We start from the raw sequence: 23,478 nt of genomic DNA on the forward strand, positions 1-23,478 counted from the left end.
TTGGCAGGCCTAGTGGCGGCCTGGCGATTTATGTGTCAACCAAACTTTCCCACTCCACTAAGTAGTTAAAATTTGAGGAAAACTGGCTCTCCGGAATCCTTTTGGGCAATCATCAGATCGATAGTCAATTCCTTCTTCTGAACGTTTATATATCCCCACGTTGCATGGAGAAAAAAATCAAAACTGGATTGCCTGTCCAATACCGCCTGCAACCTGCTCAGTGAGTATGGCAGTATCCCAAGCATAATCACAGGAGATTTTAACACCAACCTTCACTGCAACTTCTCCGAAGAACCAGAATCAGCCCTTTCTATGGTTCCATTACACCTTGCCACAAAGTCAATTCCTGTAGGAAACAGACCATCAAAATTGGGCGAGTATGCAGTCACCTAGCTAGACAGCGTAGGTTATACCCTACTCAGTGGTCGTTTCCCACTGATACTCCTCCAGCTTGGACTCAAACTGATGGCCGTATCTTCTCCTTTCTGGACTTTTCCCTAGGGAGCATGGAACTTCTCCCTTTGAGTGAGTTTTATCACATTGCACCGCAGGGTGAGAGTGACCACCGGCTGCAAATTATAACAATTTGTGCCAACATCCCGCATTACCAGGAGCTTTCTCACACACATGCAGCCTGCTACACAGAGAATTTAAAAAGGATGAAATGGTCAGATGATGCGGCACCTTTTTTTATTGAAAAATGCAGAACATTGTTAATTCAACTTTCCAACACTGATTCCCCTCCTGTCTGCACATGGGCTAGCGTTATTAACCAACTAATAGAAGCAGTTCCACTTAAGAGGAGCACTGAGCAGTTTGCATCTCGACCACACATCTCAACAGCTACAAAAAAGCTAAAGTTATGCCGAAAGTTTGCCCTTCGGAAATGCAGGAAGAGGTAATAAAACCGCTTTCAATGACTACAAGCAAGCTCAAGCAGCTTTTAAGTCTGCAGTACGTAGGGAAAAACATGCAGCCTCGGATGAATTCTGGGCGAAGCTCCTCTATGAAAGCAAGAACCGAAACTCAAAGAAATTCTGGTGTCTTGTAAATAGAGGCCAGCTAGGTGGAAGCGGCTATGGCAGTGCAAACATCAGCGCTATTTATCATCTCATTTTAAGAGTGATGATAAGGAAGTCGACTGTTCCAACCTTTCTAGTACGCACAACGCAAAGGTGCTAGCCATGGAGGGTACGAAATGAACACGGTCGGGCCTCAGCCCTTCATTCATAGGCACATCACTTGTACCCATAAACGCGGCTTGTGGAAATGACAACGACCCACTCTTGGAGACGACAGCGAATCTGGAAGAACAAAAACATAAGATTCTATGTTTAATTAAGAAAGCTAGAGCCGATGGTGCTCCCAGGCCAAATGGTCTCCCCCAGGCCCTGTTTAAATCGGAAGCCGAATTCTGGTCAGTTCATCTGACCCCCCTGTTTTCTTATTGCAGGTTACACAACACTGTCCCCGAGTCCTGAAGAGGTGCCATTATTCATCCCATATATAAGGGTGGGAAGAGAAACGACCCCAGTAACTACCGAATGATAGCACTTTTAGACGTCGAGTCTAAATAGTACGCCAGCATTCTATTGGACGAGCTACTGGCCTGGACCAAGGAAACTAAGCGTCTCCCCTTCAACCAGATGGGGTTTGTGGCCAGTTCTGGTATACCAACTAATCTACTAACCCTATCCATTTTGATAGAGAAAGCATCAGTCCAACAAACCCAACTGCACTGCTGCTTCATAGATTTTAAAGCGGCCCTCGACCACGTTCCCCGGGACCTACAGTGGCAAAAATTAAAGTCTCGGGCGCACCCCGGTCTCTGCTACTTGCATTAGCACAACTCCATTCTGAAACATGGATTAAAATCATGGATTAAAATCAAGCTGGGTGAAGGCTTTCATGTCTCTAGGAAGATTGAGACAAGAAACGGGGTAAAACAAGGCTGCAGGCTGGCACCACTCCTTTTCAATCTGTTTATATCGGATCTTTTCAAATTTTCGACAGCGTTAACAGCCACCCTCCCCAACTAGATGGAGTACGTATTACTAACCTTTTATACGCCGACGATCTGGTGCTGCTAAGTCATACAAAAATGGGCCTACAGAGGCTACTTGATGAACTGCTCCCCTACACTAAAAGCAATTTCCTAGAGTTGAATCTATCAAAAACAAAAGCAATCTCCTTTGGGAAGCAAAAGAGGACGTGTGAAGGGTGGCATTTCAACAAGGCAAAAATCGACTCAATAACTCACTATAAATATCTGGGAATATTTCTTGACTCCAGAAATTCATTTGTCAAACAGAAAGAAGCACTGAGGACCAAAGCTCTGGCTTTAGAGGTCGTTGCCACGAAACTCTCCAAAAAGCTACTTGGCCCCAGCTTAATCCCACTGTTGTAGGTGATGAAGGCCAAGATAACTAATTAATTAATGTATGGCCACGAGATCATGATGGGCACCACATATACCCTCTTAAATAAACTAATAACCAACATTTTTAAATGTGCATTTCATCTGCCAAACTCTGCATCGCCTGCACAAGTTCGCCTTGAACTAGGTCTACTTGACCACCATGGCATAGAGGCTGGCGCATTCATAAAGCTTTGCAATAGACTGCGTCATGCCCGTGAGGGCTCTTTGGAGGACAGACTCTGGCAAGAAATCAAGAAAAGTCAAGCCAGTAACAAATATCGGCTCCACCTGAACCAGAGTCTACAAAAACTTGGTGTTGAGGAATTCTGGGGAACAAAACCCTCCCAGTTGGCATTAAAAATAGTCTTTAAGAAGAGCGTCCTGCTGTGGTCCTTCCACTCGGACAGGGCAATACTGTCGAAAAGGAAACACGCCTGGGCAGTGATCACAAATTTTAAACTCTGGGTAGTACCCCCATATTTATCTACTACATTCGCATTTTTTTTTTTAAGAAAGTTCTTGGCTCTAAGGATGGGTGAATAGCCTTTCTCAATGAATCTGCCAGAATGGCGCCGACAGATAACCATACTCATTGTAGGCTGTGCAGCCACCATACCGAAGGTTTGGAACACATAGTTTGACTATGTCCGCCATGCTCACTGTCAGATGTTTTTTACTGCGTGAAGAATGGAATAGGCTCGGAATTCAATCATGCCGCCAAGTAATAATAGCAGCTTTAAACCCAAGCAACATGAAGCTGAACATCGGATTAACAAAATTTGTTACCAAGGCGCTTAAACAGTTGGAAGCCATCAATGTCCCCAAGCATTCCCCATCACGGCAGCGTGGCACCTCACCTCTGGGTTCAGTGACTACCAAAAACCAGCTGACACCAAGCTGGCCCTTGAGTTGAACATTAACCACCAAGAAGCTCTCCAGAGTTCTAATGTATAATGCAAATTTTGGATTTCTGTGTAATTTTACATACTGTTTTTCTGTTGTTTTTTTTAAAGAATATGCTGCAATTGTTTTTATATTGTAAGGGTTTTTACCAAACAATAAAGCTTTTTTTTCTGTAAAAAGCCACAGAGAGATTTTAACTTTAGTATAACTGTCCAAGAATTGCAAAATATAAATGTTATTTCTGCTTCTCACTGTAAGCTAGAAAAAATATAGAACAGAAGAAAGAAAACCAACTTTGTTTTTACTGCTTTAAACAGTTGCTTCAGTTATGCTTTGTGACCTAACCTGCCTTATACATCTGCTGCTGGCTCCGACAGCAGGCATCCTGATGTCAGAACTCACTCCACTGCAATCATTTATTACAATCGAGTTCTGATTTATAATCAGTGACTAAGTGCATCACAAGCTGCCGATTATAAAGAAATTAGAGATGGAATTTTTATACTGGAATTGTAGCTCTCATGTGTTATAAGAAGAATTCTGACCTTCAGGACTGAAAATAGAGATCCTATGATTATTTTGTATATGAACGGTTAGCAGATGACTATGCTTTTTAGGTCTCGCCTGAGGCAGCGCATGCGCTACTCTTGCGAGACTTTTAGTAAGTGGGCTTCAAAAATCCAACCACATGCTTTTTGTGTGGCCTAAAGCTTGCTGTTACGCGCATGGTTATTCGTACAGATTCTATCTGGCTTTTCTCTCTGTCATGGCTCATTAAGCGCATCGCTCGCGGGCACCCTTATAGCGCGCATGCACATTGCACACCACTCGCCAGACGTGCCGCCTTGTTCTTGTGTTGCTTCTTCAACCCTCCTACCCATTCCTTCACAGTGCTGCTGTCCCCTTACTCCAGTCGTCGTTGCTGCCTGTACCACTACCTCCTCCCCACACCCGCTTGCCTGTGCCGCATAATTATAGGGCAAATGTGAACCAAGGGCATTATAGCGCTTCACACAGAAATCAGCTTCCCTTACACAACATTTTCTAAGCACAGTGTAACAAAGCGATTTGCACGGAATCACAAGATGCTGCACCTGAGCCGAGATTCTAACCTAGTTACCCACTTCTAACATCTGCAGCCCTAGCAGCAATGGGTGTGATATTAGGAGATTTGTCATAAGAAGAAGCACTCCCTGAGCTGTGAATACGTAGTGCTTTCACCTTATATTGTCCGATAACATTACATTAGACCATTTACAGTGTTCTGCTGTTTGCTTTTCTTCTACCCCCTCCTGAGTGTGCAATGCACTCTTCCTAAAGTAAATGCTTCTGAGGTAATTACTATCCTTCCAAGCCCCGTCGCTCTTTGGAACACTCGCATCCCATCTTTAGTCGCAGCTGTTGGTTGCCCCTTACTGCTGTCCCAGTCAGGGGTGATGAGAGAAGGTTCCTACTGGCACAGACCATTCTCAGAACTTCCGGGGAAGGTTTTTGCAGTAGGCATTGTCAAAGTCTCTGTGTGTTTGTGCCCCTAACTAACCCTCGACATTCTCCCTCCACCTCAGCCCCGGCGAGCTGAATCCAGGTGCCAAAAGGCAGCATGAATAAAAATACATACACATAAATGTAATAAAACCTCGTCCTTCAAGTCCTTGATCATTTTCTTTAGCAGTTGTTATTTTAATCAAACTTAATTTAAACGGCATTGTAACCACAATTAGGTAAAATGTTTTTACTAAAGTAACTCTCCAATAGCATTCATTAGTAAGCAAAACTGCAGCAAAAACATGTAGTGTTCTGAATTTTACAAGCACCACCACAGCATCACTCAGCGCAACAGCAGCGTCACTCAGCGCCACCACAGCATCACTCAGCACCACCACATCATCACTCAGCGCCACCACCGCATCACTCGGCGCCACCACCGCATCACTCAGCGCCACCACAGCATCACTCAGCACCACCACAGCATCACTCAGCCCTACCACAGCATCACTCAGCATCACCACAGAATCACTCAGCACCACCACAGCATCACTCAGGTCCCCCACAGCATCACGCAGGACCACCACAGCATCACTCAGCACCGCTACAGCATCACTCAGCGCAACAGCAGCATCACTCGGCTCCACTGCAGCATCACTCTGCGCCACCACAGCATCTCTCAGCACCACCACAGCATCATTCAGCACCACCACAGCATCACTCAGCACCATCACAGCATCATTCAGGACCACCACCGCATCACTTAGGGCCACCACATCATCGATCAGCGCCACGACATCATCACTCAGGGCCACCACAGCGTCACTCAGGGCCACCACAGCATCACTCAGCATCACTCAGCGCAACAGCAGCATCACTCGGCTCCACTGCAGCATCACTCTGCGCCACCACAGCATCTCTCAGCACCACCACAGCATCATTCAGCGCCACCACAGCATCACTCAGCACCATCACAGCATCATTCAGGACCACCACCGCATCACTTAGGGCCACCACATCATCGCTCAGCGCCACCACATCATCGCTCAGCGCCACCACAGCCTCACTCAGCACCACCACAGCATCACTCAGCACCACAACAATATCACTCAGCACCACCACAGCATCACTCAGCACCACCACAGCATCACTCAGCACCACCACAGAATCACTCAGCATCACTCAGACCCACCACAGCATCACCACAGCATCACTCAGCGCCACCACAGCATCACTCAGCGCCACATCACTATCACTCAGCATCGTCTTTGCACTAGTACACCACCCCGTCATCATCACTCAGCAAGACCTGAGTATCATTCAGTATCACCTCAGCTCCGCACCAGTCACCACCACCACCACTACCACCTCAGCATCACCTCAGCCTGCTCTCGGAATCTGGCATCTGTTGATTCTCCCCTAGCGTCTGGCCGCTGCTAGTGTTATAATACAGGTACTAATTCCCAACCTTCACCCTCCGATTGTTTATGCCCCCTTAAAAAAAAAGCGTTAACAAACAACCATTGGAATAGGCCGAAACAAATTGCCAGCATTGAAAAAACAAAAAAAACTGAGGACATTTTTTATTGTAAATACTTTTTTTAATATGGTCGTTCCGTTGTACATAATGTCTTCTTGGTCATATATAAGGTAAAAAAATGCTTCTGACACTTTTTTAATACAACTTTTCAGCATGCTGCACAGCAGCCACACTTCTCTACAGCACAGCTTAAAGACATTGGCAAAGTCAATAATCAATCAATCAATCAATCAATCATGCCATTTGTATAGCGCACTACTCACCCGGGAGGGTCTCAAGGCGCTTGGGGGGAGGGGTATGCTACTGCTCGAACAGCCAGGTCTTGAGTTGTTTCCTGAAGGCGAGATGGTCCTGGGTCAGCCGAAGGTGGATGGGGAGGGAGTTCCAAGTCTTGGCAGCCAGGTAAGAGAAGGATCTTCCTCCGGCGGTGGCTCTTCGGATGCGTGGTACGGCTGCGAGGGCGAGGCTGGTGGACCGTAGCTGGCGGGTGGGCGTGTAGAAGGTCAGGCGGTCGTTGAGGTACTTGGGGCCCAGGTCGTGGAGAGACTTGTGTGCGTGGGTGAGGAGCCGGAACGTGATCCTCTTGTCGACGGGGAGCCAGTGCAGGTTCCTCAGGTGGCTGGAGATGTGGCTGCGTCGGAGAACATCCAGGATGAGTCGGGCGGAGGCGTTCTGGATGCGCTGGAGTCTTTTCTGTAGCTTGGCTGTGGTTCCGGCGTAGAGGGCGTTTCCGTAGTCCAGTCGGCTGGTGACGAGTGCCTGGGTGACAGTCTTCCTGGTCTCGGTCGGGATCCAGCGGAAGATCTTGCGAAGCATACGCAGGGTGTTGAAGCACGATGAGGAGACAGCGTTGACTTGTCTGGTCATCGAGAGGGAGGGGTCCAGGATGAAGCCCAGGTTGCGTGCGTGGTCAGTTGGCTTGGGTGCGGTGCCCAGGGCTGGGGGCCACCAGGAGTCGTCCCAGGCGGAGGGCGAAGATCCCAGGATGAGGACTTCCGTCTTGTCCTTCATCCACTCGGCGACGTCTTTCATCCCTTCGTGTAGGCAGGTTCTGGCGGTGTCGGGTCTCTGGTGAGGGAGAGGATCAGCTGGGTGTCGTCGGCGTAAGAGATGATGTTGAGGTTGTGCTGGCGTGTGATGGCTGCGAGAGGTTTCATGTAGATGTTGAAGAGGGTGGGGCTGAGTGAAGATCCTTGCGGGACGCCGCAGATGACTTCGGTGGCCTCGGAGCGAAACGGGGGGAGGCGGGCTCTTTGTGTTCTTCCGGCGAGGAACGAGATGATCCACTCCAGTGCCTTCTCTTGGATATCGATGTTGCTGAGGCTCCAGGAAGGCGGTCAGCTGTCTGTGGCGGCGTCGTAGGTCAGTCGGGTCGTCTTGCCTCGGCGGGGAGGGCCAGGGGTCTTGGCGCTGGGCGCGGGCCAGGCGCGGACGGGCGCAGACGGGCTTACCTTTGGCGCACCTTCGGCGCTCAATCGGCGCTCCCGCTGCGCGGTCGCTCTGGGGGCGTCATAAGTAAGGAGCCGAGAGGGAGGAGCAGCTGGGTGGCGGGAGCGGGGCGGCGAATGGAATCACAGGGGGGCGGGGCCGCAGGGAGGCAGCGGCGGGAAATTCCAAGAAGCAGCGGGCAGCGGGAAATTCCCAGGAGCAGCGGGAAATTCCCAGGAGCAGCGGGAAATTCCCAGGAGCAGCGGGCAGCGAGCGAAGGAATCTGCAGGCAGGAGGCGGCAAAGGCAGGCAGGAGCGGCAGCAGTGAGTGGGGCGACCAAGCCCTGTGGAGGGCTGAGCGGTCCCCTCTGGCTAAACAGTTATAAGGCCCAAAGGCGAGACCTATTGGCTATGCCAATGCTTGTTAGTAATACCATTTGCTGTGGATTCGTGTGTAAGGGGAGAAAGAATGGAAACTAATTTGATTAAAAGAATTCTGGGGAATTACCAAAGCTAGAAATGTGACAGTAAAATGGGGTCTTTTGCAGGAATGGCAGTGTACTTCTTACACGCATATGAGGAATCTGAATGAAATATGTTAAAACGGTTTTCAAGTCCCCGAAGTTTGGATAAGGTAAGATCAGGAGTTGGAGAACTTGTGTTTTTTTGGTCCTCGATATTAGGTAAATAATGCACTGTGGCCACCTTTTTTTGCGAGGTGAAGGGGATATCTCGTTGGATTTGCAGGAAGACAAACTGCTTAATGTGCTGGGTTTTGTCAGCACCCTGTCATACAGCTTTAGTTGAATGAAGGCCTTCTATTGAGGGAGTGGTTTCCACTGTGCGCTTTTATAGACGCTCTGAAGTGAGGTCTTGTGCAGTACTCGACACTGCACTTTGATTAGTTAGACATGAGACACTCAAGCAGTACATAAGAGGCTCAGTGTGGGACTTTTTCCAACTGGTTTCCCTAGTGCAGAGTCCTTAGCACAGGCGAACGTTTGTGTGCTGGGGGAGCTAATAAGGACTAACCTTGGTTCAGAGTGAAGGTGACAAAGGCTCCTCTGTCCTGCTGTTTTTCTGTTTTTAACTTCTTGTATCATGCAGCACGGCCTTTATTCACTTGAAAACCTGAAGACGAATTAGCCGTCTTACTTAAACGGCACCCAGCTCCCAGAATTCCTACTTACACTCGACAAGACCATCTGTTGTTTCTGGTCAAGAATTGAAAATGTCGCTTTTTAAATGACAAGGATTCAACCAGTGCTTTGAGGACAGACCTGCGGATTTGTCGCATCTTCTGACCCCTACTCAAAATCTCCCGGTAACCACAAGTCTAACACTGGGTGTCAGAGCTGTGACTGTTTTTGCTGGACCTCAAGATATGTGCTTACTAGGCTCATTTTACTTTCATTGTAACTTACAAGAACCATTGCGTGGAATTTAGTTGTGATCGCGTTTATATAGCTCTTTATAACACTAGTGAGGAGGTAAAACGCTCGTTTACAGACAGGAAGCACGCTAGTCCATGGGTGTCGCTGAAATAGACATGTAACAAACCTCTACTAACTTAACAACCATGCACAGCTGATCAATGGAATTCCCAGAATCATTTGACGAACGCACCTCGATTAAAAAATGGTTTGGTGCCAAACTAATGGTACAAAGCAATATACAAATACACAAAATATAATATAAATTTGCTGACAAAATAATCTCATGATGTATTGTTGTTTCAGACAGTGTCTCGCATCCGATTGGACAGCACATCTACTTTCTGGCCTGCTAACTCCTAGATACAGTAGTCAGCACACTCCTGCTGCAACTGCAGTGCAAAACGCGTACATCTCCTCATCGTAAGAGACTTGGCAGTTCCTGTCATTTCGCAGGCCAGAACCCCACTGCCACAAGGGTAGTAAGTGCTATAAAAATGCAATTACAATACAATACAATACAATACACACACTCTCTCTCTCTCTCTCTCTCTCTCTCTCTCTGCCCCCCTCCCTTCCAGTCTCTCTCTCAGCATTATTTAGACAGGGTCACCAGATGCTGACAAACACGTGGAAATATATTCATGAAACTGAGGTTCACAACACTGAAAGCAGACCAGAACTCAACTGTCATGAAAACTGAGGGTCTAGACACCCACAACTAGGGGTAGATTTGAAATACAACGTGTTAAAGCATGTAAAATCTTTGTATTACATTGAGCCTCGGCGATTTCTGTATTTAGGCAAGGGTTTTAATGCAGCCCCCCCCCCTTGACAAATACTGCATTCTGATAATACCTATTATCGCCCCTTAAGAAAGAATATTGAATGTTTTGCCAGGTCTAATGTTGTACGATTGCAATTTTGTGACTTGTCTGATGGTTGCCTTGTGGGAACGTTTAAGCAGAATATAATAGGCTTGAGTTAGGTTTGTCAGTGATAAGCCATTGATAACTGCGGTAGGCCTGATGAAAAGTTATGTCAGATGCCATAGGTCTGAACGCTTTAATATGAAAAGTTATCAGCAAGATAGTAGGGCTGACGCGTTTTGTGAAAACGATATGTTAAAGTCAAAAGACCTTTAAGGGTGGATTTGTGATGAAATAAAAAACAAGAAGATGATGGACGGAGTGCTGAAACTTTTCAGATACTCACCCCCAGTCACAGATCTGGGTTGCATCCATCATCATTCTTTAGCTCACTCTGCCACCCCAGTTCAGACACAGCTATATGGAAATCAGTCTTGACCCTGTGCCTCTTGGTAACAGTCCAGACCGAACTGCCAAGCCATATCTTCCCTGGGCCGGAAACAGGCATCCTGGGACCGGTTTCGGGCTAACAGCCCTCATCAGCCAGGCTAGCTTGAATTCAGTGGCAAAGTGAGCAAGGGACCCACGTCTGGGCATACCCTGCCAACTTAGGGCGAACAAAGCAAACACAAGGAGATGATGGATGGAGTGCTGAAACTGTTCAGACACTCACGCCCAGTCACAGATCTGGGTTGAATCCATCATCATTCCTTAGCTCACTTCACCACCTCAGTTCAAACCCAGCTATATGCAACTCAGTCTTGATCCTGTGCCTCATGGGAACAGTCCAGCCTGTACTGCCAAACCAAGTCTTCCCTGAACCGGAAACAAGCATCCTCCAACTGGTTTCTGGGTAACACCCTTCATCAGCCAGGCTAGCTTGAATACAGTGGCAAAGTGAACAAGGGACCCACGTCTGGGCATACCCTGCCAACTTAGGGCGAACAAAGCAAACACAAGGAGATGATGGACGGAGTGCTGAAACTTTTCAGACGCTCACCCCCAGTTACAGATCTGGGTTGAATCCATCATCATTCTTTAGCTCACTTCACCACCTCAGTTCAGACCCAACTATATGCAAATCAGTCTTGACCTTGTGCCTCATGGGAACAGTCCAGCGTTAACTGCCAAGCCAGGCCTTCTCTGAACCGGAAACAAGCATCCTGGGACCGGTTTCTGGGAAACACCCTTCATCAGCCAGGCTAGCTTGAATCCAGTGGCAAAGTGAGCAAAGGACCCACATCTGGGCATACCCTGCCAACTTAGGGCGACCAAAGCAAACACAAGGAGATGATGGACGGAGTGCTGAAACTTTTCAGACACTCACCCCCAGTCATAGATCTGGGCTGAATCCATCATCATTCTTTAGCTCACTTCGCCACCTCCGTTCAGACCCAGCTATATGCAAATCAGTCTTGACCCTGTGCCTCATGGGAACAGTCCAGCCTGAACTGCCAAGCCAGGACTTCCCTGAACCAGAAACATGTATCCTGGGACCAGTTTCTTCATCACCCTTCATCAGCCAGGCTAGCTTGAATCCAGTAGCAAAGTGAGCAAGGGACCGGATCTGTGACTGGGGTGAGTGTTTGAAAAGTTTCAGCACTCCGTCCATCATCTCCTTGTGTTTGCTCTGTTCGCCCTAAGTTGGCAGGGTATGCCCAGACGTGGGTCCCTTGCTCACTTTGCCACTGGATTCAAGCTAGCCTGGCTGATGAGGGCTGTTAGCCCGAAACCGGTCCCAGGATGCTTGTTTCCGGTCTAGGGAAGACATGGCTTAGCAGTTCGGTCTGGACTGTTCCCATGAGGCACAGGGTCAAGACTGATTTGCATATAGCTGTGTCTGAACTGGGGTGGCGGAGTGAGCTAAAGAATGATGATGGATTCAACCCAGATCTGTGACTGGGGTGAGTGTTTGAAAAGTTTCAGCACTCCGTCCATCATCTCCTTGTGTTTGCTTTGTTCGGCCTAAGTTGGCAGGGTATGCCCAGACGTGGGTCCCTTGCTCACTTTGCCACTGAATTCAAGCTAGCCTGGCTGATGAGGGCTGTTAGCCCGAAACCGGTCCCAGGATGCCTGTTTCCGGCCCGGGGAAGACATGGCTTGGCAGTTCGGTCTGGACTGTTACCAAGATGCACAGGGTCAAGACTGATTTCCATATAGCTGTGTCTGAACTGGGGTGGCAGAGTAAGCTAAAGAATGATGATGGATCCAACCCAGATCTGTGACTGGGGGTGAGTGTTTGAAAAGTTTCAATGCTCCGTCCATCATCTTCTTGTGTTTGCTTTGGATTTGTGATGAAGCCTATAGGCAGATATTTTGTTACATGGAATCTCACAATTTACATTTGTAGGCAAAGGGTTTGGTGTTATCCCCTCAGACAGACCTTGGAATATGGAGATTTGTGCTGTTAGAATCATTATTAGACCCCTGAAATAATGCCTGTATATTGTTTACCAGCTTTCATTTTCTACATATTTATAACTTGATGGCTGCATTGTGGGAAAGTATTCTCTCAATATAGCAGGCTGGGTTGCTTATGGTGACAAACCAATTTAAAGGCTAAATGTGTGATTGTTCATTGTTGAAGATCAGGTAAGATGCCACAGGTTTGATCGGTTTATAGTGAAAAGGAATGAAAAAGGCAACAGGACTCACTAGCTTATTGTGAAATGAAAAGCATATGCTAATATCAATAGGCCTTTAAGAATTGGTTGCTATTAAATGTTGTCAAAGCCTGTAGACAGGTACTTTGTTGCATTGAACCTCACAGATTACCTTAATTGGAAAGGGTTTGTAGTGTTCGATAACCCTCTTTGACAAACCATAGGTTGTATATGATTTGCACTGTGATAATCCTTTCCAAACCCTGATGGGCGGACTTCACATGTTTAGTTGTCTGCCTGGCCCTGTATCCAAACTAAGTATGTACAATACATAGTTTCAAATACATAGAAGGGCTTTGAGCGACCCGTCTTCTGCAAGTGGTCTGTTAGTGTCATTAATGTTCTGATTGACAGCATACAGCAGGGGTACGGCAGGGGTCAGTGGTCAGCCTACTCCAGTGATTGGTTCGATTGAGCTGTGAATGACTGCATTTCCCCATATCACATATGGACAACTGTGTAAAAATGAATGCACTACAGTGTGAGGGATGTATACCAGTCCTTCAGTTTTCCATTTCTCCTTTTATAGGCCCATTTCTATCCTTTGCTTTTCTTCTCTACTTACTTTGTTTTTTTATGTAGGAGACCAGGCCACTCTCTTCCCAATTCAGCTGCTGTGCGTCACATCCTATGTGACTATTGCATCTAGAACGGGCTGCCTTCTTGGAATATATAGTCTACACAATGTATCATTGTTTTACCCTTACAATATGGCTGCCCTGCTTAGAAGCAATATATGAGCCATCTTTGATCTGTACAACAGTACAAACAATGCACAATACTATTCCCCGAGGGCTGCACATTGTAATGTTTACTGAGTATCTGGTTGAGGACCTCCATTTAGTCTCCCATGTGTTCATAGACTGCAGATTTGTGCGTTATGCCTCAATGATGTCATAAGATCCACTTCGTCACATCTACTCAAAGTGTCCATAATTAGGAAAACATGGGAAAAAGTGGCTTCTCTTTGAAGGCAGGAAATACTTGGACCTCCTTGCTTAGTTCCATTAAAGACGTAGATCACCTGTTTAGGTCTCGACTATTACATTCCGCCAGGAATAAATAGACAAGAGTATTGTGGGCAAACCAAGCTCTGAAACCATAGCGGATTTCGGACAGTTCGTGTGGAGCACTCGTGCGGAAAGCGCGTCCACATCAAAGCCATCAGCATCCCTCCCACAGGCATCTGTTGCTTCCCTGCTTTCACTTTCAAAGGGATCCGATCCCCTGCCCCCTGCTTCACAGCACAAAGAAATGCTCATTTCCCGGCCGCTTGCATTTCCCGGCCGCTTTTCATTATTCATTATTCTGCCCTCTGTTAGACTGTTTTTTTCCCTTGTTTCATTTGAAATGCAAGTTTCACTAACATATCCATGAAAGAAATTAAGATGTATTGGTTGCACATGTATTATGTATAACAGCTTGTGTTAACATGTTTTATACTATATCAACTATGTTACTATCCACTATCTGTTTACGTAGTGGTTAGAGCGCTGTATTACACCGCCTTTCCTGTTACCATGAGCAATACTTACTCAGTATTCTTTTACACTGTACACTCGTACGCTCCATCTTGCCCGCTTTTATTGGTTCCACGTGCCAAGATGTGTCATCAGCAGCATACATTCCATGATACCTATGATACATAGTTGCCAACATAGTGTAATTCGTGGATGTAGCGTGTGGATCCTCATTTGCACATTACTTGTGTGTTTGTTTTTATTGTTTCCATAAAGTTTGTATTTTCCAAATCATTTTGCAGTTGTTCCGGTCCATGGTTTGGAGCATGCACTCTGCTACATCCTCCTCATTTCTGGGGGGGGTATCGGAATGGGCGTGACGCAATTCGTGCGTTCAAGCTCGAGCCTCCAGTTTCAACAGAGCAGGTCTGTTTCGGTTTTGTTGTACCATTAGGAATAGTGTTAGCCTACATTTCCCAGCATGCACTGTGCAGCATACTGGATGTTTATAATTGCGTGTTTTGGGCGTGTATAATGGTATCCTTCCGCAGTAGTGAAAGGGGGCAACTTTTTTCTGCTTTTCTCGGGGAATAGTCACTGATTGCAGCCGTTACTTTGAGCGTCCTGAGTACTTAACATTAAGGTATGTAGCACGAGGCTATTTCTTGATACCGTAGGGGAGTCTAGTTGCTAATTTCGTATAGGACTCACAGCAGCTTTTGCGTTTGTTTACAGACCTCCTCTTCATGTGCACAATGTTTGGAAACCATTGATGTGTACACCTCGGGGTGATTAATGGTCAGCAACTGAAAGGGAGGTGACTGAGTGGACAAATAATGCTCGATATAGTAAACTGTAATGCGGTGGTGTTTAGCAACGGATTTTTAACACATTCATGTGACCTTTACAGAACGGTCTACTATGAATACAGAACTGAGCGTTAGGAACAGATACAATTGAAGTCGAAGATATTTCTGCCTGTCCAGTATATACCTGCGGTATATTGAGGTTAGTTATTATTTTTTTACTTTATGGTTGCCGTTTGAGAACATTAAGGGATACACATTAGTACCTTCTGAGTAGATGGTGCACAGCGTGGACAAAGGAATGCGCATTTCCCGGCCGCTTTTCATTATTCATTATTCTGCCATCTGTTAGACTCGTTTTTCCCTTGTTTTTTTGCCCTTCTGCCCTCTGTTAGACTCGTTTTTTGTGCCCTTCTGCCCTCTGTTAGACTCGTTTTTTGTGCCCTTCTGCCTTCTGTTAGACTCGTTTTTCCCTTGTTTTTCTGCCCTTCTACCCTCTGTTAGACTCGTTTTTTTTCCCCTTGTGCACTCTGTTAGACTCGTTTTTCCCTTGTTTTTCTGCCCTTCTGCCCCCTGTTAGACTCGTTTTTGTGCCCTTCTGCCCTCTGTTATACTTGTTTTTCCCTTGTTTTTCTGCCCTTCTGCCCTCTGTTAGACTGCTTTTTGTGCCTTTCTGCCCTATGCATCGCCACATCATCACTCAGCGCTACCCCAGCATCACTCAGCACCACCACATTATCACTCAGCACCACCACATTATCACTCAGCACCACCACATTATCACTCAGCACCACCACATTATCACTCAGCACCACCCAGCATCACTCAGCACCACTCAGCACCACCACAGCACCACTCAGCGCCACTCAGCATCACTCAGCACCACCACAGCATCACTCAGCACCACTCAGCATCACTCAGCACCACCACAGCATCACTCAGCATCACTCAGCACCACTCAGCACCACCACAGCACCACTCAGCGCCACCACAGCACCACTCAGCGCCACCACAGCATCACTCAGCACCACCACATTATCACTCAGCACCACCACAGCACCACTCAGCCCCACTCAGTACCACCACAGCACCACTCGGCATCACTCAGCATCATTCAGCACCACTCAGCATCACTCAGCACCACCACAGCATCACTCAGCATCACTCAGCACCACTCAGCATCACTCAGCACCGCCACCGCATCACTCAGCACCACTCAGCACCACCACAGCATCACTCAGCGCCACCACAGCATCACTCAGCACCACCACATTATCACTCAGCACCACCACAGCACCACTCAGCACCACCACAGCACCACTCAGCACCACCACAGCACCACTCAGCACCACCACAGCACCACTCAGCACCACCACAGCATCACTCAGCACCACCACAGCATCACTCAGCACCACCACATTATCACTCAGCACCACCACATTATCACTCAGCACCACTCAGCACCACCACAGCATCAATCAGCACCACCACAGCATCAATCAGCACCACCACAGCACCACTCAGCACCACCACAGCACCACTCAGCACCACCACAGCATCACTCAGCACCACTCAGCACCACCCCAGCATCACTCAGCACCATCCCAGTATCACTCAGCATCACCACAGCACCACTCAGCATCACCACAGCACCACTCAGCACCACCACAGCACCACTCAGCACCACCACAGCATCACTCAGCGCCACCCCAGCATCAATCTGCGCAACCATTCAACAACAACTGGTTTAAATATGTTCTCTCAATGTTTCAAGCTTTATTACAAATGTCACAAATAGATGTTAATATTTCACTTCTGTTCTTGGATTTTCATCACAATAAAATACACTGAACATAATCTTCACAAAAGTTATTTACAAAAGTTTAAGCTATTGCCAATATAAATTACAATCACTTTTATTTAAGTATTAATTATTTTATAAAATTAAAAGCCATTGTAATTTGTAATATCAATACATCTAAGTCACGTAAATACAAAACATGTTGCATTACAAATGCTATAGGTGTCACATTTGCGAAAGTTATAACTATTGGCATTGTAAATGACAAAGCTATTAATTTAGCTATTTTCAAAACCAACACATAAATAAAAAAATTGTCATTTACAAGACCAATAGCTCAAACTTTCCTAATGCGAGACCTATTGCATTGCAAATGCTTGTTTATTCTGCAACTGTGTTAAGATGGTGCTATCGCAAACATGGGTTGGTTAAAGCAATTGCCGTATCATAAAGCTCATTTATATTGATATTTCCTATCCCACCTTACTTTCAGTTAACTAAGCTAGAAGTGACATCAAACACGGACTACTTTGAGCTTCAGAAATGGTTCATACCAGCCTAACTCTGCTCAACAATAAAACTAATGTTCAGCAAGGAAGCAGTGTCTGCAATTCTCGTCTGTAGGCAAGCAGATCATCCTGGCAAGCGAAGGCTACATGAGCATCCCTGTAGCCTTCGAAGAAGGCAGGTGATAACAGCTCTCTATCTCCCTGCTGCCTGGTGTCTCTGTGCACAGTTCCTCTCTATCTAGTTCCTCTCTGATCGTAGTGTATTTATGGTAGCTGAAGATTGTGTAACATTTTCAGGATTAACAGCAGAAAGGCCCTTTTACTTACATTGTGTGAACCCTTTCGATTGTTTAAAAGCAATAAAGGAGAAGTGAAGTTATCAGCTTCTATGAAACCTTTTTCTTTATTTAAAAACAATAACTGAAAAAGAGAACACTTCACAAAAAATTGGCAGTAGGGAAAAGATGCGCAAAATAGTATATGAGTTTTTTTTCAATATTCAAAGCTAGACGCCGTAAGAAAACACGCTCTTTGGATTTACTTCTTGACTTCGTTCGTTGGTTAGAGCTCATGAGATTTACAGGGCTCTGGGACCTATCTAACTGCTCCCTGTTGACGACATACGACAATCTACTTTACTGAGGATCTTGAATTAATTAGGGCGTATGACCTTGGACCAACTCTTTTTCGTTGCCATTCCTTAACTTACATATAACTCATTGCCCTGACGAAGTCATTGGCATATGTTCCAGACGAAACACGTGTTGGCAAGATCTGTTGGCTTTTTTTCATTTGCTGAAGAACTCTCTATGATTTGGTTATCCTGTGGTCGGACTGAACTGTGTAAAGATATATTATGAAGAAAACATGAATTTGGAACAATAAAGAAGAAAACGAAAACTTTACAACTTGGAAAAGAGTGTTATTGATATGGACATTTACATATGCTAGCGTTGCTCAGGTTGGAAATTGTGTTTACACTGAAAAAGAGAATTCAATCCATACCAAAAAATAAATATATTCAAACATGCATCATATTACAGTGGATAACAATTTGAATAAATGTGCAACTATATTTGACAACTATACCGTAATCAGGCCTTGTCAAATCTTTAATATGTACCAGCCATCTCAGCAGCTTTCAACACCGTATCCCACCAAACCCTCATCAAAAGACTCAGCCACATCAGGATGCTGGAAGACGCCCTCAAATGGATCTCATCCTTCCACACAGGATGAACTTTAAAGATGCACCCATCAGCCTTCACATCGGAACCCAAGAGCATAAACTGCAGTGTCCCTTAAGGCTTACGCGTCAACCCCCCTTGTTCAGCACGTACATGATGCCCCTGGCCTACGTCATCCAAACACACGGCCTCAACATCATATCCTACGCACACGACACCCAGTTGATCCTCTTGCTCTCAGAAGACCACTCCACACCCAGCAGTTGCTTCCACAACTGCATGATGAGTGTCACCGACTGGATGAAGACCAACCGCCTGACGCTCAACACAACCAATATGGAAGCGCAGAATTTTGGGAACAACAGCTCCCCGTAGTATGATACCTGAAGGCTTTTTGAACTCGGACCCACACTAACAGACCAACAGACCACGCCCACAACCTCAGCATCATCCTGGTCAGCAAACACACCATGAAATGCCAGATCAACACAGTCTCCTCTGCCTGCTTCCACATCCTTTAAAAGATCTTCAGATGGCTCCCCGTCAACACCAGTAAAGCCGTCATTTGAGCCCTGGTCACCAGCCGGCTAAACTACAGTAACTAGCTCTACGCAGGACTCACCACCCAACTGCTGAAGAGACTCTGGACGCTACAGAGCTCAGCTGCCAGAGTCATCCTTGTCCTCCCCAAACGGACCCACATCACCCCCCACCTCAGGAACCTCCACTGGCTCCCCATCCAGAAAAGATGCCAATTCAAGATGTTGACACATGCCTACAAAGCCCTCCACGACCAAGGACCAGCATACATCAACCACAACTTTCACCAACCCTCCAGGCACATATGATCCACCTCCCTCGTCCTCACTCACACTCCCTGCATCCGCCAAAACAATAGTGGAGCGTTCTCCTTCTGCTACCTCGCTGCCAAGTCCTGGAACTACATCCCCCTGCCCCTCCTGAACATCATCTCTCTCCCTGAATTCAGAAAAGAACTCAAGACTTGACTCTTTGACTGATGCCATCACGGGGATTAGCTGCGCTCTACAAATCCGAATTGATTGATTGAATAATGTACTCAACCTAACTGTAATGCTCTTAATCAATAAACTTTCCTCAAATTTCGTGATCTGGCCAAATATTTTATGTAACAAGCAAACTTTTTCTTCATTATCACGTATGAGAGTGCTTAAAAAAATTTGAATTCAGCAAGTCGGCCGTACTAAAATCTAGTTTGATTTAATAGACTTAACTTATGATGCGATGTGCAATAACAATCTAGCTGGCATTTAGGTTGCGCATGCCACCTGATTTGCCTCTTAGTTCAGTAAAAGCATTGTCATCTGGACGGGATGAGAAATGTTTCTCAAATCAATGTTTAAAAACTCGGACTTTTATTAAATCTATTACAGAAGCATAATGTGGTAGTGCCCTGTCATTTACAGTCAGCACATTTTCCATTGAAATGGCCACAAAGATTCCCTCTGGCATGCAGTTTTACATAGCGTACAAATGATGTCTGAAAATTGGGTTGCAGCAAATATTTATCATTTGCACATCACTTAGTAAAGTGTTTTCTGATTTGCTTTTTTAAAGTTTCCATCACACTGAGTTACAAAAAAGTACTTACCTAACTGCTAATATATTTTTAAATCATTATGCTGTTGGTTTAAAAGCTATTTTAATGTTGTGTGTTAGGTAAAAAAACTGACATCCTACAGCCATTTGCTTCACACTTCCTGTACCTCAGTAGATTGTCAGAAAGGTCACTTTGCCAAATCCTCTAACTTTGCAGTCTGAGGGAATAAAAATAAACAAACAATTTCAGGATAAAATAAGCAGCAATTTGTTAAGACTGAGATTTGTCCCCTGTCTTTGGTAAAAACAAGATTTAAAGGTATGTTTGTTGCTCATTCACTTGTTGAATGAACAGAACACCTGTTCTTTGCCAGCACAAGCTCTCTTGCCAGAGTGGGCCAGCAGACTCTAAAAATAACTCGCCTTGATAAAATCTGACTTGCTTAGCAAGTGGGTGAGTAGATTTTCCAAAGCCTGTAAATAAACAGCATCTATTATTCAAGAAGAGAGATAACAAGAGGATACAATGTATGATAATTATACCTCTCTGCTTGGACAGCAGTCCTCTGAGTATTCTGTGGAGCCACCACACCCTTGCCCATAGAGGGCTTGAACTGAACAATAAGTGGGTTGATTTGGATCCCAATTTTATAGTGTGAAATCAGACAGGGGATGTATATTGACTGTAAGCAGGCTCCACCCTGGTTTGAGGTGATTCTCCTTTTAAATGAACTCTACATGCTGATCACCAAACCCTTGTGTTGTGGGATGCTTCTCACAGCAGGGTAGACTCCAGCTTAGAGCACACCTAAAGATGTGTGTGAGGTTTCTGCATGTGACTGTCAACAGGGCTTTAAGTGGGCCGGGTCTCGCTGGTGCTGAGCACCGGCATTTTTTTAAAGGGGACCTCGAAACGGGTCTCTTTCAGGTTCTGTTTTGCGCTCTGGCACAGACGGTCCGTTTTTTCCCGGAAGGCGGTGACAGCAGGCACTTCGATGTGCGTGTGCTCACACTTCCCAATTCTCACAAGTGGAGAAGTTACGGCATGACAACATGCGAGGTGAGCGTTGTAGGGGAAGGGAAATCCTTTAAAGAGAATCATTTTCTCTCTGGTTTTCACTTCTCTTGTTGAAACTCAGGAGCAGCTACATTGTTGTGGTGTCACCAGGGCTTTAAGTGGAATCTTTTTTAATATTATATACGAGCCATAGTTGCTGCTTATTTATCTTATGCAACTAACAACCATTGACAAAGCCAATAGTCCTGACGTCTTGTAGGTATGACGTAACTTTTGTATCATATATCTAAAAGCAATGACAGAAACAGCAAAATACAAGTTGAGCGACACACTATGCTAAGGACTTTTATTTCCATCCCACTTAAAGCCCTAGCTGTCAATCAATCAGTCAAAATACTTTATTCTGATGGATACAGCTGCCAGTGGATTCCTCACCTTGTGAATATCCCCTGCGCCAGCAGCATTCGGAAATTTTTTGTAGCTCTCCACGCCGACGAGGACAACGTCACAGAAGCCCGGCTTCGCTCGCGACTCCGCTGACGTAATATTAAGAGAGCCTCGTCGGCGTGATGACGTCAGTTCCCTTTTTTCCGCGCCGTCGACGGTAACGGTTTTTCTAGGACTCTCCGTGGTTACACTTGTTACTTTGTGTTTCTGGCTGTGTTCCTGTGCTTCTTCTTGTTTCTTTTTAAGAATGTCGTCGGGGAAGTCTGGGTTCCGGCCTTGCACGGAGTGTGGAGGACATATGTCCATTACTGATCCACACGAAGACTGTGTTTGGTGTTTATCGTTGGACCATGACGTTGAGGGATGTGCTTGCTGCAGGAAAATGAATCCGAAGGCACTGAAAGAGAGGGAAGTGAAGCTCTTCATGGCTAAGATAAGAAAGGAAAAACGAAGCAGGAGAAGGTCGAGGTCGCGCTCCAGGTCGAGGTAGAGCTCGGGCTCGAAGTCGACGTCGGGGCATGCTTCGAGAGCTAAGCAGCACAAGAAAAAGAGGAGGCATTCGTCAAGACGCCATTCTGATAAAGAAGCGGCACCGAAGTCGACCTCGCCATCTCGTCGATGCTGTAAGGACTTCGTGTCTCCTTCTCCCTCGAATCCAGCTTCACCTGAAAAATCGGCTTTGCCTGCAGCTTCTCCACCTTGATCTCCGACGCCGGTTCCCTCTCCGGCTTCGGTTCATTCTCCGGTTCCAGAAGAAAAGATTCCTGTGCCGGACGAGCAGGCGACTCCATAGGTTCCACTGTCGGCGCCAGCTGGCCCGAACACGGTAACGCCTGCCTCGGATTCAGTCCCGGGGTCCTATCCTCCTTTCCCAGGTCCGGGTCAAGATCCGTCGCATTATCTCAATGCCATGTACGGAGTCTTCAATAGGGCTATGTACCCCTTTGGTGCACCTTCGGGTCCCATGGGTCCATTAGCTTTTAATTTGGGGGTGCCTGAGGATTATGCCCAGGCCCCTTTCAATCCTTTTCTTCCAGTGGCGACGTCTTGGCATTTCTCGACACCGAGGACATCGCCGCTGCTTCCATCTTCACCAGCGCCTTCTATTCAACCTCGTCCGGCGCAGGCGGCGCCGTTGGATCCGTGCACGATGCTGACTCCGAATCCGACGGAGTTGGTCTTGGCTCCATCGATGCCTGTTCCTAGAATAAGATTTGGGAGAGAAGCCCACAGGGTTATAGAAAAACATATAGACAACCTCAAAAGCAGCAACAGCAGCAGAAAAACTCCTTGTACAAATCATACAGGGGCAAAAACAGAGGTCGCCCACGAGGCCGTCAGCCCTCCTCGCTTCCTCTACTCCCCCCCCTCTTACCACAACAAAACAGCCCTTGATCCACCATTCTGGATCATGTTGGTCCCGTAGGGGGTCAGCTTACTCACTTTCTGCAAGATTGGGAATCGATCACTACAGACCTTTGGGTTCTCAATCTTGTGGAGAATGGGTATGCCCTTCCCTTTTGGGAATTCCCTCCAAATTACCCTCCTTGCCAAGGGGCTTCCTCATAGGATCACCTTCTTCTCCTGCAGGAGGAAGTCTTAACCTTATTAAAGAAAGGTGTGATAGAGGTGGTTCCAGAGCGGGAGATGGGGTCAAGGATGCTACTCCCGGTATTTCCTGCTTCCCAAGAAGGATGGCAGGTTATGTCCAATCCTGGATCTTAGGATCCTGAACATTTTTCTAAAGCAGGAAAAGTTCAAGATGCCCAACCTTGCGCAGGTCCTTCAGGCATTGCAGCAAGAGGACTGGATGGTGTCAATCGACTTGCAGGACGCGTATTTTCATATCCCGATCCTGAGGTCACACAGGAAGTATCTCCCTTTCACGGTGGGCTCACAACATTATCAGTTTGCGGATCACCCGTTTGGACT

The 23,478-nt window shown here is 46.4% G+C and overlaps 1 protein-coding gene across 6 annotated transcripts in view; it reads left to right on the top strand.

Annotated features, from left to right (window-relative positions):
* ZNF385C (zinc finger protein 385C) overlaps window positions 1–23,478 on the top strand; it is a 1,559,117-nt gene that overhangs the window by 195,918 nt on the left and 1,339,721 nt on the right. For 4 of the 6 annotated variants that reach the window (XM_078645422.1, XM_078645418.1, XM_078645425.1 and 1 more), the window contains exon 2: window positions 15,111–15,208. The exons of the other annotated variants lie outside the window; for them this stretch is intronic. The gene's annotated coding sequence lies outside the window, so the exon portion shown is untranslated. The remainder of the gene's footprint in view (window positions 1–15,110; window positions 15,209–23,478) is intronic. 6 annotated transcript variants of the gene reach the window in all.

The sequence above is a fragment of the Lissotriton helveticus genome, chromosome 5_1 (assembly GCF_964261635.1).
Source record: "Lissotriton helveticus chromosome 5_1, aLisHel1.1, whole genome shotgun sequence".
NCBI classification, from domain to species: domain Eukaryota; kingdom Metazoa; phylum Chordata; class Amphibia; order Caudata; family Salamandridae; genus Lissotriton; species Lissotriton helveticus.